This window comes from Cryptomeria japonica, chromosome 7 (genome assembly GCF_030272615.1).
Source record: "Cryptomeria japonica chromosome 7, Sugi_1.0, whole genome shotgun sequence".
NCBI lineage: Eukaryota > Viridiplantae > Streptophyta > Pinopsida > Cupressales > Cupressaceae > Cryptomeria > Cryptomeria japonica.
The window spans coordinates 773,565,763-773,581,836 of record NC_081411.1 but is presented as its reverse complement, the minus strand read 5'-3'; positions in this window follow the sequence as shown (position 1 = coordinate 773,581,836).

Genomic DNA, 16,074 nt, shown 5'->3' with positions numbered 1-16,074 from the left:
TATTTTTCAATCCTGAGCACACTACATTGCCTGGCATGGATGTCTATAGAAACATTCCACATGTGGAAAACACAGACACTATAAACAATAATGCTACACACAATGACAATGTGGACAAATTTTCAATACATTCAGCAGATGTGGAAGAATCCATTATGAATCCCCATTTCAATCGATTGGTTGAGGAAATAATGAGGAGGGATAGACAATACTTCTTACACATGATGGCACAAAGTGGAGCCAAGATACCTCATGATTTTGACATGTCTCAAATTATGGAAAATCGACCCTTGCAACAAACTCACTCCAACATGGATCAAAGGAGACCTAATAGTGGAGGAAATAGAGGACCACATATGGTACCTGAATCACCATCAGCTTTGCTTCAAAAACTAGAAGTCCCACATACACATGGTCAAACATATGATACTTACCTTCATAGACCATTATGGAAATCTTATGCAGATAGATATGCTCAAGCTATGGATCAACCAAAAAAATTGGATATGCAAAGGCATGCTCAAAATTTGGACACAATGAAACCCCGTGTCAAATTTGGGGGCAACACATTAGAACATGACATGCCTGTAGAGTATGGTATACATGCGCAAAATAGATATGGGGTTCCTCAACATGAATCTATACCAAGTGCTCCATATATGCCGCATCAATATAGACCTCCTCCATATGAACATGTGTATGATCAATATCATCCATATATGCAATATGTTCCTCCTCCAATTGGTGCCTCAAACATGGGGTATGCTTCAAGAAGTCGATCTCCACCTAAGAGCAATTTGGAGCAACAAATCAGGGACCTACAAAAGAAAATGGAGGACATAAATACACCAAAGCCAACATACACAATGAGAGACATATGTCCTTATCCATTCGACAAGAGCATTCCAATGCCTCCATTTCCTACACACTTTGTGACGCCTAAATTTGATAAGTATAGAGGAAAAGGGGATCCTAAGGCACACATAAGACAGTTTTTCACAGCTTGCATTGAAGTCACTTCAGAAGAGACATATTTGATGAGATTATTCCCACAAAGCTTAGGCGATCAAGCTATGGAATGGTTCTCCCAACTCCCACCTGGTATTAAGTCATGGGGTGACTTAGCAGAGGCATTTATTCAACATTTCTCCTACAATATAGAGACAGACATATCAGTCACTACTTTATGCAACACCAAGCAAAAAGAGGGAGAGTCTTTTGCATCATTTTTACAAAGATGGAGAAATCTAGCTAGCAAATGCTCTTGTGAAATTCCACAAAAACAAATGGTAGAAATGTTCACCTAGAATGTTAACAAAGACATTGGCTATGATCTAAGGAAAGCTTGTTTGTCCACCTTCAAGGACGTCTTTGAAAAGGGCATAGCAACAGAAAAGGTTCTAATTGAACAAGGAGTCATTAAGATATTCAAGGAGAACAAAGATGACTTTAAAGGAAAAGACAAGCCGAGATTTTGGAATAAAAACAAGAACACAACCAATGATTGTGTTGTTGATGCCAATATGGTGCGACCCAAATTCATCTTTTCGGGATTGATTTCTACAAACAATCAAGTGAATACTCAAACAACTGCTAGATCACAAAGGAAGTACACTCCATTAGGAGAACCACTTGAATCAGTCTTCAAAAAGCTTGTGGCAAACAATTTAATCACAGTTCCAGATTTTCCTCCGTATGAACCAAAGGTCAAACCAAATTGGCAGAATGATGATGAGTATTGTGAATTTCATAAGAGCAAGGGTCATAAGATAGGAAATTTTCATCGACTGAAGAACATCGTACAGGATCTCATTGATAGAGGTGATATTGAGATTGAGGGACATTCATCCAATCAAGAACATGAGATGTTTAAGGAACCATTCCCAAAGCACGACAAGGGTAAAGCTAAAGTCACAGATGATCAAGCCAACTATACTAGAGCACCTTACAACTATGATTCAACTACCAATCATATCTCGATGGAGAATCATATCTCTATTATTACCATCAAGAAAAAAAACCCTGAGAATCTTCCTCAGAGACCCAAGATTGTCCTAAGAGGTGTTGGATCTTCTTCCGAACCTACCCCTGAATGTCATGTTACAACTCGTTGAGGTAAAATCACGTTGTCAGGTGCCTCCACTAAAAATACCACTTCTTCATCAACCAAACCTGAGTATGACCTTGTAGAACAATTAGGGAAGACACCCGTGCTCATCTCCATACTTGAGCTCTTACGCATATCCCCCACTCATAAAGCTATTCTTGACAAAATCTTGAGAGACACCACCATTCCTACTGATCTGAACGTGGACCAGTTTCAAGCCATGGTGGGATACCTTTCCATTCCACATTCCCTTACATTCATAGAAGTCGATGACGCCTCCGCAAGTCAGCCACATAATGCACCATTACATATTGAAGCCTTCATACACAAACATCGAATAAAGCAAGTCCTGATAGATGGAGGAGCTGGTCTAAACATTTGTACATTAAGCACCATTAAACAATTGGGATATTCCGATAAAGCTATGAATTCAAAAAATCAAATCACCATCAAGGCATATGATGATGAAGAGCGCTCATCCAAGGGCACAGTCACCTTACCTCTAAGAATTGGGCCAGTCACAAAGGATGTGGTGTGTCAAGTCCTAGATCTGGATCTCACTTATAATATATTGCTAGGACATCCTTGGATTCATGAAATGAGGGCAGTCCCATCGACATATCACCAATGCATTAAGTTTCCTCACAATGGAGTCGAGGTAATAGTTAACGGTGATCCTAATCCTTTCATATATTGCAATAACTTGAGATCACATACTGAGACCATCATTCCCAGTAATCGTGAAGCTGTTCTCTCCTTGGCATACATTGACCCTAAGTCATTGAAACCTTCGACATCAAAACAAGGTGAGCTTAAAGGCAAATTTCAGGACAAAGGCATGGGAGAATACACTTTAAATCAGACCATGTATTTACGACAAGTCATGAGCCCTCCAAAAGAATATGGAAGGCCACATCCTAACAAACAAATATCCATCATGGTATTCAAATGGGATCCTACTACCTTTCAAAGATGGGGCGAACTGGAAGAGGAAGGTTTATACAAAATGCTATACAAAGACATTGAAGATGACACATAAGATCAGATCAATATACCCTGTGAGAAATATGGCAAAGGTTTCAAGATTCTACAAAAATTCGGGTATGATGGAAAAAGCCCTCTTGGGTTACAAAAAGAAGGCATTATGGGACCCTTACAACCTGAATTGACTGTAAAAAGGGAATGCTCGAAGGGACTTGGTTTTCTGACTTCCAAGATTCACACTAAAAGGATAGAAAATGCATCACGAATCAAAATTGCCAAAGTTCAACAAGAGGATCGCTATTCCATAGATTCTAAAGAATGGGAATGGGGTTCAGACAAATCCTCCAGTGACTATGAGCTCACTGAGACATTCAGAGAGCCAGATGAATTCACAGAAGAAGAGGAATTTTATAAAAAGTTCAGAGTTGGTCAAGAAACAACCCATAAGGATTGCACACAGTCTTTGTCTCGTGGTTCTAGGTCGAAATCACATAGGATGAGGACACCTATCCCAGAATGCGCTACTAGTGACGACAATTTGGATTCATTCATGATCGAAACTAATGAGGAGAGTGCCATCGATGACCTCGACGATTGCCTTGATATACCTAAATATAACCACATCTTCACTCTTAACCCCGCAAACTCTGAAAACATTAAAGGCCTTCCCCTTGTTCACCACCAACTCATTGACTGGGATTATGAAGGACCAGCACAGTTTGACACATTCCAAAATGACGAAGCTATTATTGACTACCTTGGCATTCGAGATGATCTTCCCCCTGGGGACCATAAAGCAAGATACACTATAGAACTCAACAATATGGCATATTTTGGTGAGGGTGTCGAACCTTCCAGTCGCAAAAATGTGAAAATAAGAACAAATCAAGGGTCTTATGGCGAAAACCACACTGTGGCGCTATCTGATCCCAAAAAAGTAAAAAGAAAGGACATATCTGAGGGCAAAAACCTCTCTGAGGCACCCAAAGATGGAAGGCTCGACATTCTCCCAGCCTCGTATGAGGAAAAGTCACCCATGCTGGTAGAGGAGACTATCAAAACAAACATTGGTACGGAAGAGGTTCCACACAACATATTCCTGGCTAAATCATTGACAGAGTCTGAAAGGTCACAGTTCATAAGTTTCTTCAAGGAACAACAAATCAACTTTGCATGGTCATACGCTGATATGCCTGGACTGGATCCAGATTTGGTAATGCATCATTTGACAGTCAAACCGGGGGCAAAGCCAGTGAAACAGAAATTAAGAAAAATGCATCCACAAGTGGCATTACTAGTCAAAGCAGAGCTGGAGAAGTTATTGGATGTCGGATTCATACGCCCAATTGATTATCCTGAATGGATCTCAAATTTAGTACCTGTCAGTAAACCAGATCGCAGCATCAGAATATGTACAGATTTCAGGGACATCAACAAAGCTTGTCCAAAAGATGACTTCCCATTACCAAATATTGACTTAATCATTGATCTCACAACAGGTCACGAAATGTTATCCTTAATGGATGGATTTTCTGGCTATAATCAAATCAGGATTGAACCTGAGGATCAACACAAAACATCATTCACTTGTCCATGGGGAACTTTCTGTTGGAATGTCATGCCCTTTGGGCTAAAAAATGCAGGTGCTACATATCAAAGAGCAATGACCACTATCTTTCATGATCTCATGCACATAACTGTGGAAGATTATGTTGATGATCTCTTGGGTAAATCAATAGACAGAGATACACATTTGGACATACTTTCAGTCATCTTTGATCGGTTGGAAAAATACAAAGTAAGATTAAACCCCAAGAAATGTGTCTTTGGAGTAACCTCCAGGAAGCTCCTAGGATTCATTGTGTCCAAAAGAGGAATCGAAGCTGATCCAACAAAATTCAAGGCTATCTTGGACATGCCACCACCTAGAAATATCAGTCAACTTCGATCCTTACAAGGGAGACTCCAGTCTATACGAAGATTCATAGCACAACTTGCAAATAAGTGTAATCCTTTCCAGCACCTACTACATAAAAATATCAAGTTCAAATGGGATGATAACTGTCAACAAGCTTTTCAGACGCTCAAAGATTATCTCTTGAATCTGCCAGTTTTGATGCCACCAGTTCCAGATTAGCCTTTGCTACTATACATATCAGCTACTCCAACGGCACTGGGGGCACTCCTAGCACAACAAATTGCTGACGACAAGGAAAAGGCCGTATACTATATCAGTCGCACATTGGTGGGATATGAGCTAAACTACACACCAATCGAGCGTGCATGTCTCGCTGTGGTCTTTGCTTCACAAAAATTACGGCATTACATGCTCACTCATAAGACTAAGTTGATTGCAAAAATCGATCCATTGAAATACCTCCTCAATAAAGCAACACTTACTGGGCGACTGGCCAAATGGGTAATGATCCTTAGTGAATTCGACATCGAGTATGTGGACAGAAAAGCAATAAAAGGACAAGCCATCGCGGATCAATTAGCAGATGCCCCCATGATTGATGATGTTCCTCTAAATTCAAAATTTCTAGATGAATCCATTTTAACAATATCACATGCAAGGTCATGGCAACTGTACTTTGACAGCTCATACACACAGCATGGGGCAGGAGCTGGTATTCTCTTTATAACTCCTCAAGTTGATTCTATACCAAAATCATATCGTTTATCATTTCCTTGCACTAACAATATAGCGGAATATGAGGCATTAACAACTGGATTACGAATTGCAGTTCAGTGGAAGATCTAGGAACTTCATGTTTTTGGGGATTCCCAACTTGTCATCCGTCAAGCAACTGATGATTACCAAACAAAAGATGAAAAATTACTGCCTTACAAGAAAATGGTGGATGATTTGAAACAACATTTCACAAAGATAGATTTTGAGCAGATACCAAGAGAGCAGAATCGTGCTGCAGATGCCATGGCTACAATTGCTTCATTGATTGATCTACCTCAAAATGAGACCTGCTATGAGTTCTTGGTGGACAACCTTTTGGTTCCTTCATATGAGATCACTCCTACTGAAATGATATGCGTTGTTGGTCTCGAATCCCAGTTATATGGTTCCATCTTCACATACCTTCGTGACAATACCCTACCCCTTGATCTATCAAATAACCAACACCGCACCTTCATTTGCCAATCCTCTCGATATGTCATTTTAGCTGATATCCTATACTGGCGAGGTCTAGATGGCACTCTTCTTAGATGTTTATAAAGCGACGAAGCTCAGATTGCATTACGTGAAGTGCATGAAGGGATATGTGGTCCACATGCTAGTGGTCCTACCTTGGCCAAGAAACTTATCAGGACTAGATATTACTGGCCCAATATGGAAAAAGACTCATATCAGTTTGTCAAGAAATGTAAGCAATGTCAAATTCATGGAGACCTCATACATGCGCCAGCACAAGAACTACAACCACTTGCGTCTCCTTGGCCCTTTTGTCAGTGGGGACTCAATCTCATAGGCAAGATTCACCCTCCTTCTTCTAATGGGCATAAATTCATTATCACAGCCACAAAGTATTTCACAAAATGGATTGAAGCCATGCCTCTCACACAAGTCACTAGAAAACAGATTGCTACCTTCATCCTTAACTATATCATTTGCCGATACGATATTCCTGTTTCCATTATTACTAATAACGGGCGTCCCTTCAAAAATTAGGATGTTCGTGAACTCTGTGACCGCTTCCATATTTACCATCATTTCTCCACACCATATTACCCCCAAGGTAATGGCCAAGCTGAGGCGTCTAATAAAACAATCCTTAAAATCCTTAAGAAGATAGTCGACGACGCTGCCCGTAATTGACATATCCAACTCAATCCTGCACTTTGGGCCTACTGCAGAAGTGTCCACACACCTAAAGGAGCTACACCCTACTCACTTGTCTATGGCGCTGAAGCCATCTTGCCTATCGAGGTCGAGTTACCCTCTTTCCGGGTCTCTTTGCAAAACATCATCACTGATGAAGATTACAGGGTCTCTCGCTTACAAGAATTAGAACTGTTGGATGAACGGAGACAAACTGCTTTTAATCATCTCAAGGCTTACCAACAACGAATGAGTCGCAGCTATAATCACAAGGTCAAGCCTCACACATTTGAGGTAGGTGACTTGGTTCTCAGAGAAAACCCAAGAATCAGCAAGATAGAGAAAAGAAGGGCAAGTTCGAACCAAATTGGCTTGGTCCTTACATCGTTACAACAGCATATGGATCTAGGGCATATCAGCTCTTAACTACAGAAGGTGAACCTTTGGAGGATCCTATCAATAGCATGCACCTTCATAGGTTCTACACATAGCTCTTTGGAATATCCTATTTCAAAAATACAAAAAAATTCAAAAAATTCAAAAAAATACAAAAAAATTATAAAAGCAAAAAAAAATCGTTACTTGGTGAAAACTTGGCAAACAGGCGCCTTGTGACACAAAAACATTGAAAAATCAAAAAAGTAAAGAGAAATAATTTCGTCCAACGGTGAAAACCACTTTGGTGGCACCCTGGGCAAGTACCATGGTGAAAACTGGGTCACTAGCACCATGTGTAGAGACATTGCTTCTCCCTCCTTCAGAATTCACTTTCATCCTTTCACTTTGCACACACTCATGACAAATTCATCCATAATAAACTTACCCATTCCCATCATGGCTTGTTTTTGATCTACCTAAGATTGGTTAGCCATTCAAAATAAACCTCCCTTTTCACCTCCCTTTCCATCCATAATAAATCAGATCCTATCTGTGGTGGTTAGCCATTCAAAATAAACCTCCCTTTTCACCTCCCTTTCCATCCATAATAAATCAGATCCTATCTATGGCTAAGGCAATTCCTACGTCTAGTGATGTGTGTGGAACTAAGAACATCACATATTTCAAGGAGTACAGTTTCTTCCAGCTTCCTTCAATCTATCTACGCACAATCTGCAATAAAGCAACATTTGCATTGCCAATCCGCAATAAAGTTTCATCTTCTCCGCAATAAAATATCAGCTTCATGGATTCAGTCAGTTTCAGATGAGACAGCAGCAACAATGAGCTTCAACAAATCAAATCTTTGAACAGACTCAGACAACATATGGTTCAGTGCTATCTATCCTTTTTGTGAAAGTAAACATTGTGACCACAATCAAATAAGACTTATACAAGTGACAAGAGACACTAAACTTGAGGACTATAGTGGATGTTGGTGTCGAGTCTTGGTTTTCTTTTGATTTTATCTTTTGATGACATGTCTTTTAGCTTTTTCAGGATGTCTCTGACTAGAGATTCTATCTCCAGGATGTCTTTGACTATAAAGGCGAGGATGGGGTATTGTCACCTATTTGCATTTGCTATCTGTGGATTGTCTTTTAGTAATGCTATGACTTGTCCAAGGATATGAGGACACTGAGAGTCTAGTGTGAACTGGGGCATTCCTTGTTTGTGACTGTCTTATCTCCATGCAAACAGGTACAATGACTTTCTGGGTCAAACATATGCCTCAATTGTCATAACCTACTTGCCATAATAAAGCTCAATGATGATAACGCACAAGAAGCTCTTTCATGTTCATATCTTCTATCTTTCATCCCCCTTTCTTGATTGACTTCCATCATCCTTCTTGAGTCCACATAGCCTGCTATCACATGACTGAGTATAATGACACACCAAAAACATTTGCATTTCATGTAGTTGCACCTGCATTATCACATATAAGCATTTCATACATACATATAGATATCACAACTGCATCACATCCTACACACAACACCTATTAGCACAATTTACATCTGCATCACATACATTCACATTTGTATCATGCATACACATATTAAACATAAAAGAACAAAAATATATTGCATTGCATCATATACATATTTGCATCCATATCATAAGCATCACATAAAACATCTCATCACATAGGTACACATGCATATAGCTGCCGCAAAAATGAATCATCTCATATATATAATCAAAAGTGTCATGATACAATGATGTCAAAAATACATATGGCTATAAAATCACCCGCGGGTGTCTACATCATCATACAAAAATGGTACACTACTGATACATAGGGAGCCCTCTAAGACTATGATGAACTCCCTCCCTCGGAGCTGCCTGGCCTCGACAGAATCTGAGCCCTAGATGGACCTGCCCCAAGATCATCCCTCCTGTCCCCTCTATCTGGTGGTGGTGGAGGACCCATAACCCCACCACTCGATGCCTGTCTCCTCCAGCTCCCTCCCATAGTTGTTGTTGTCCGCGATGGTCTATGGAAGCTCCTCGCCCGCTGATCTGTTGGCACTGCACCATAATAGAGGTCCCGCCAGTAGGCAATCTCCTCTCCTGCCCATAGGACATATGCATAGCCTGCCCCTGTGTCCTCCGTCGCCTGTCTCCCTACCCTCAGCGCTGTCTCAGCCTCTGTGTAGCGCTGAATCGCCTAATCTCTCTCCCGCCCAGTATCCCTGAGCCTCATCCTGAGCTGGTCTCTCTCCCTCTCCAAATCTTGTATCTCATCTGCCTGGCCCTGGCAGATCTCCCTGAGCTCAATCAGCTCATCCTCCTCTGGATCCCCCCCTCTGCCTCCACCTGTATTGGCACCTGTCCCTGTACCTGTCCCTATACTTGTGCCTATATGGGTACCTGTCTCTATGCATGCCTCGGTCCCTGTACCTGTCTCCGTTCCTGCTCCTATGCCTGTACTGGGACCTATCCCTGTACCTGTCCCTGTCTCTGTCCCTGTGCTCTGGGACCCTGTGCTGCTGGTACCTGTAGGGTAAATCCACCGCAACCCCTCACCACCTGAGCCTGTCCCTCCTGTCCACCCTCCCTCTGAGGTGCAACTCTCCTCTCTCCAACTACTCCCCTCCACCTCCATCGGCCTCTGCCCCCATCACCTCCACCGTCATCATCATCGTCTTCGCCTCCATCTCCCTCCAGTAGCTCTCCTGGATCTGTCAATCGGGGGAATGGATGCTCTGCCCAATATGTTGTATACTCTACATCCATCCTGGCGTCCTTGATCTCTGACCACATATCCTAGGGTAGGGGCACCATCTCCACCAGCTGTGTAAGCACCTGATCATATGACAGTAGCGGTTCGAACTGCACCTGATCCCTAATTGTGTGGGCATACATGCCCGAGCCTCGTGGCATCCTCTGGATCCTGCGATACTGCCTGCACACCCTGTCCACTAGCTGTCTCTCTAAAACATAGGGCGTCTGCCCAATTAGGTACCTACTCCGGAAGGTGTAGGGTAGCTCCACTGCATCATCCTCCCACTCCTTGCATCCAAGATATGGTCTTCAGATGACCACATCAATGTCATCTATCACTCGCCACCAATACTCCAACTTGCCAATCCGCGGCTACGATGTGATCATGTCATACAGATGAACAAAGTTAAATCCGTGACCTCTACCCCTGAAGTGTATCGATCGGGTAATCGGCAGATGCTCATAGGCCCAAACCTGCAATAGTGTCACCCCACAGCCCAATCCCACAGACCCATGGTATACAAACTAGTGCAGCTCGTAATATAAATGGGCCAACACACATGGTCCCCAAGCATATCTGGTGTGCTGTGTCACCAGTGTCTCCAGTGCTCCTCCCCAGCCCACAGCCAATCCCCATGTCACCCTGTCTGGACACAAGAACCCACTGATAGCTCCTCTGATCATGGTCGGCAATGCTAACCCTGTGGCGGTCATGGTGTCCCATGCCACATGTCCCACCCTCATCTCCAGTCCCGGATCCTAGAACACCCGTCTCAATGCCTCCCTGTCTCCATCACAATCATATGGAATCAAATCTCTATCAATCGGTATCCACAATATCCTGTAAACATCCTCTAGGGTGACTGTCATCTCACCCATCGGCAAATGAAAAGTGCAAGTCTCTGAATGCCATCTCTCGGCAAGCACAGTCAGCAAACCCATGTTTGCCCGAATCTCAGGCACATATAATACATGTCTCAAGCCCATCTCCTTGATGGCAGCTCGCTCCTCAGCTGTCATCTCAGGTCGCAATCTCTGAGTCGACGAGAATCTCTTCCATGACTCCAACATAGGCAAATACTCCTGCAGTCAAGCAACTCAATCATGTCAGTCATGGTGGCATTCACTGTTCATCACAAAATGCTACTTTGTATCTCAATGCATATGAATATCTATCCTAGTAGTACTCCCTGTTCATCACAAAGTACTACGTGTGTGACACTCACTATTCATCACAAAGTGTTACTCACATTTGCACTCCCTGTTCATCACAAAGTGTTGCTCATACTTGGATACTCCCTGTTCATCACAAAGTACTCTATCCTGGTACTCACTGTTCATCACAAAGTGCCTTGATCTATTCTAGTCTTCCTTAGAGGACCTGCTTGAGTGTATCCTCTTAGCAGCTTATCCAATCGACAGCGTATGTTCATCACAGAATTGCCGATTTGACCTAGAAGACAAAACTTGCATTTTTGGGACATAAACGCGCTTTTAACTCACAAACGCGCCTACAGACTGCACAAGCGTGCCTAAACCACATAGATGCGCCTGTATGACATAAACGTGCCTATGTTATGCATAAATGCGACTTGGCAACACAAACGCCCCTGCCTAACATAAACGCGCATGCATTCGACGCAGACGCAGTTAAAAACATAGACGTGCCTGGCACCTACACAGACGTGCCTGGCGGACACAGTCGCGCTTGGCACCGACACAGACGCGTTTCAGTGATTTTTGACATTTTTTTAGCCCTACTTCTAAGCACATTTATTGCTCTAACTAGCATGCATTAATGACAAAAATTAAATGCATCAAAGTACAAGGAGGTTTGGTGGTACTTACCGGCTCTCCTGCCTCTGCTGGCCTCTGAAATCGGCGAATGCGATCGAATCTGTGAACGAAAGCCATCGCTGCTGACTACTGCTGCTCTTTTCTCGCTCTGCACTTTGATCTCATGAAGGTGTAGATGACAATGAGGATGTTTTTCCCCCGTGGTCTATCTTATAGCCTACCTTAGCCCTTGCCATCGTTTCCTGAGTCAGTCTTCTTCATCCCGTGACTTTGTCACTTTATCCAGTTAGTCCATTCTATCCCATCTTTCTTATCGAGAGATTGTCTGCAATCTTTTCAGATATTTTCATCCAATCTCTCGAGGGGGCATATCATTCCCATTCTGGGGCAACTTTGTATCAGTTCAACTTATCTTCTTTGAAACAACGCGACAAGCCGCATTGTCTCAAAGAGGGGCAAAATGTAGACACCTAAAATTGTCATGTCTAATTAAATAAATATTTCATTTATTTAATTATCTAAGCCTAATTCTTCTATTAATTAAATAAATCTTTATTTATTTAATTAATTCATTTATCCTCTTCTAGCCTTATTTCTCATTTAAATAAATTTATTTATTTATTTAAATTATCCTTTTCCTAATTAAATAAATATTTTATTTATTTAATTGATCCCACTTCTTCTATAAATTAAATAAATCTTTATTTATTTAATTAATTCATTAAGCTTTTTCTACACATAACACATGTCATTCATCTCTTAATTCCTACACTACCTACCTCTTTCATTATTTTATTATTTTCTCTACCTACCCTCTAATCCTAGCCGACCTCCTTGTTTACACCTCTCAATCTTATCCCTCCATTTCATATTGTGTCCTCTATTTAAGGGGATGCTTCCTTCATTATCAAACCCTAATGATCATTTTGGCTACACTACGATCCTACTTGCAACCACATTCCGTTCTTTGTTGAGCTCTTGTGCACATAAAATCTGAGAGCAAATATATCAAGCAAGATCAATGGAGATAGGAAGAATGGAGATCAAAACCCTATTGGACATGTGATGGTATAATCTTTGTGATTTTGTTTCATTTACATTGTCTTAGGTAATCTTCATATGTTATGGTGGATCTTTGTTGTTGTTAGGCTAGGGTTTTGTGGTTGAATTCATTTAGCCTTTCAATTTTGTTATTATTGTTATCCATTTTCACCATATACAGTAGCAACACCAAGGAGAGATGTGCTATTATGCATCTCAAAAAGTTTGCTTTGATCTGGTGGAGACTAGAGGAGGAGAAGATCGGTGTGTGCATTAACACCGTGACATGGGAGCTTTTTCTGGAGAGATTCAGGGCACGGTTTTGCTCACCCCAGTGGAGTTAGACTCGGGTAGATGAGTTCCATGCTCTGCGTCAATATTGTATGACATTAGACCAGTATGAGCACAGGTTCTATGAGCTCAAGCAGTATGCTGGGATTGGTAATGATGAGGCTATGCTTGTAGAACACTTCCTGAGGGGTTTGAATGACCGCATCAGTGGAGGTGTTAGGGTGTTTGAGCCAACTTCAGTGGAGATAGCCGTGGTGAAAGCCAGATTAATTGAGTTGAACCTTAGCCGTGCACTTGGTGCTCAGCCAGGTGTGTAGATAAAGAATGTACCTTCCAATGGGAATATAGCTCGGGGAAATCAATCCCAGTCAGCGGCACCATTTAGGACTCCTCAAGCACCTGCTAACGGTGGAAAATAGTAGCAACTGTCGAAACCGAAACAATTTTAGGGCCCTATAAGGCAATCCTCGCAGAGTGAATCTCACACCCCTAGCCAAGGAAGTTTCCACCAGTCTAGTGGGCCAATAGGTAATAGAGGACCAGGTAGGGGAGATTGCTTCTCTTGTGGGAAGTTTGGTCACAGAGCTGCACATTGCCCTCAGCGTTTCCACAATATAGGAAGTCAGAGGCCAGCAACATCAAATCCTACAGTGGGAGATGCAAGGAGATCCCATAGAGTGTTTTCAGCGATGGATGACTGCCAAGTTGATCCTCAAGGGTCATACCATCAACCCGGTACGGGTCCTATGGGACCCAAATGATGAGACCTTGGTGACTTGGAAGGATGTAGCGAAGATGAGAGAGTTGTATTCTTATTTGTTTTAGGCTTCCAGGAGTAAGCCTAGTTTTGGGGGGGAGAATGTAGTACCCCTACTCGTTTGAACTCATTGGACTCATATTTTATTGTTTGTTTTCAGTGGATACATTACCATGATTTGTATTCAAACTTATATGACATTATTTCATGCTTTATCTAGATATGAGATGCATAATTTATTTACAGTATTTCAGTACTTGTGATTTATGGCATTTTATGGATTATCACTATGTACTGACACTTTACTTTATCTATGCAATGTGGAATTATATGTTGTGTGTCTGCGAGTGTATTGGATGCAAGGGGACGATTTTCCTTCACTCATTTCGGTGAGATAGGGAACATCGCGATTCTCCTTCATCGATTTGTATGTCGTGATTTCTATATTGTATATATGCATGTGTGGTTCAGTTATGCAGGATAACTGTAGGTACAAGTACCGGGTAGGTATGGGGTATCATCTCCACTTGGCTTCACAGGTCTGAGCGTGCCTTATATTTTCTGATGGAAGTGGAGGAGATAGTAGTTGACCCTATTTTGTTTAGTTACACTCAGGTGAGTGTCGTCAGTTGGTCGTCCTGTTAGTTTGTTCGGCCTTCGTATTTTGTTGTTTAATCTTTTATGGGTATCTGCTTGAGGTTTTCTCAATTTGTGTGTTTAATGGTTTTTAATTATTGCATGATATGCTTTATTTGTCTATATAGGACGAAAAATCAACTAATGATTTGAAATATAGAGTGATTCTATGTTTTTACGTTCCTTGTGTCAAAATTATTGAGTATAATTGGTTTTTGGAATTACATTTTAGTTGTACGTATTTTAAATACTTAATTATGCTTAAGTGAGTATTTCCTTACTATATGAGCATGACCATTCGAAATAAGTATTTATGATTAAACATATATATAATTTAAATTATATGTCTTATTTCTCATAAGTTTTACGTTGGACTTTCTTTAAAATAAACATGTGATATATAAAATAGAAGGTGGCAGGTTTTAAGAAAGTTATTTAAAACAATAACTAGGGTGGCCAATAGTAATATCAACCACCCCCCTTAATAAAAGGGAGGGGTCTGTATTACCATCGACCACCCTCCTCCCTTTGTAAATACATACCCCATGTTGTAGCAAATATGGTGGCACCGATCGTTATGCAAACATGTCCATTAAATTATGTAGGGGTAGGAATTAATGTAGGGATTAACTTGGAAATTAATGTAGAGACCATGGATAGATCTAGTAGCATGAACATTAAACTTGCCCATGACAACTCCCTCATTTTTCAAAGAAAGATGTCGACTGCTATGTCAACCACGATCTGTGGCATATAACTGCAAAGAGAAATGAGTTAGTAGGCACGTAGTGCCATGAATTTAGTATTATCAACAATAGGAGGCAAATGCATACTTAAAACATGCATTAAAATAGCAGGATATGCATCTAAAGACTCCATCTCTTGTAGATGTGGAGAAGTAAGAAGAAGTTAAACATAGACTTAGGAAATAGACTCCTAATCAATAACAAATCACTAAGCCTTCGAATGGGGAGAAAACGTAGGAAATATTAGGATAAATAGAGGTGGGAGATATGAAAGAGGGACATTCATTCGCAAGCAAGGAAGGATGATAGACTCAGGAGGAGGAGAATAGAATAGAGGAGAAGAATAGAATAGAAGAGAGGTATAGAGAGGATACTTTTAAAGTATTGAAGAGAGATAGAGATAAATTTGAGATAGAGTTAGGAATAGATTGGAGATAGGTTCGCAAGCAAGGCTTGTTACTATTTGGCAAAAGAGCGTCGAGGTCTTGCAAACCAGTCAAGCTCACAAGAGGTCAGAATTTCTTTTAGTTTCGGGTTATTATTTATGGAAGTTTTGGTTATAGGTTATTATTATTAATATGATCTTGCTTATATTATTGTTTATTGAAAGGTATAATTAATCGTTTAGAATAGATAAATGAACATTCATGCTTGTGTATTAGAATCTAGGTTTTAGGACTATTATGTTGCAATAAAACCTTGAGTGGTG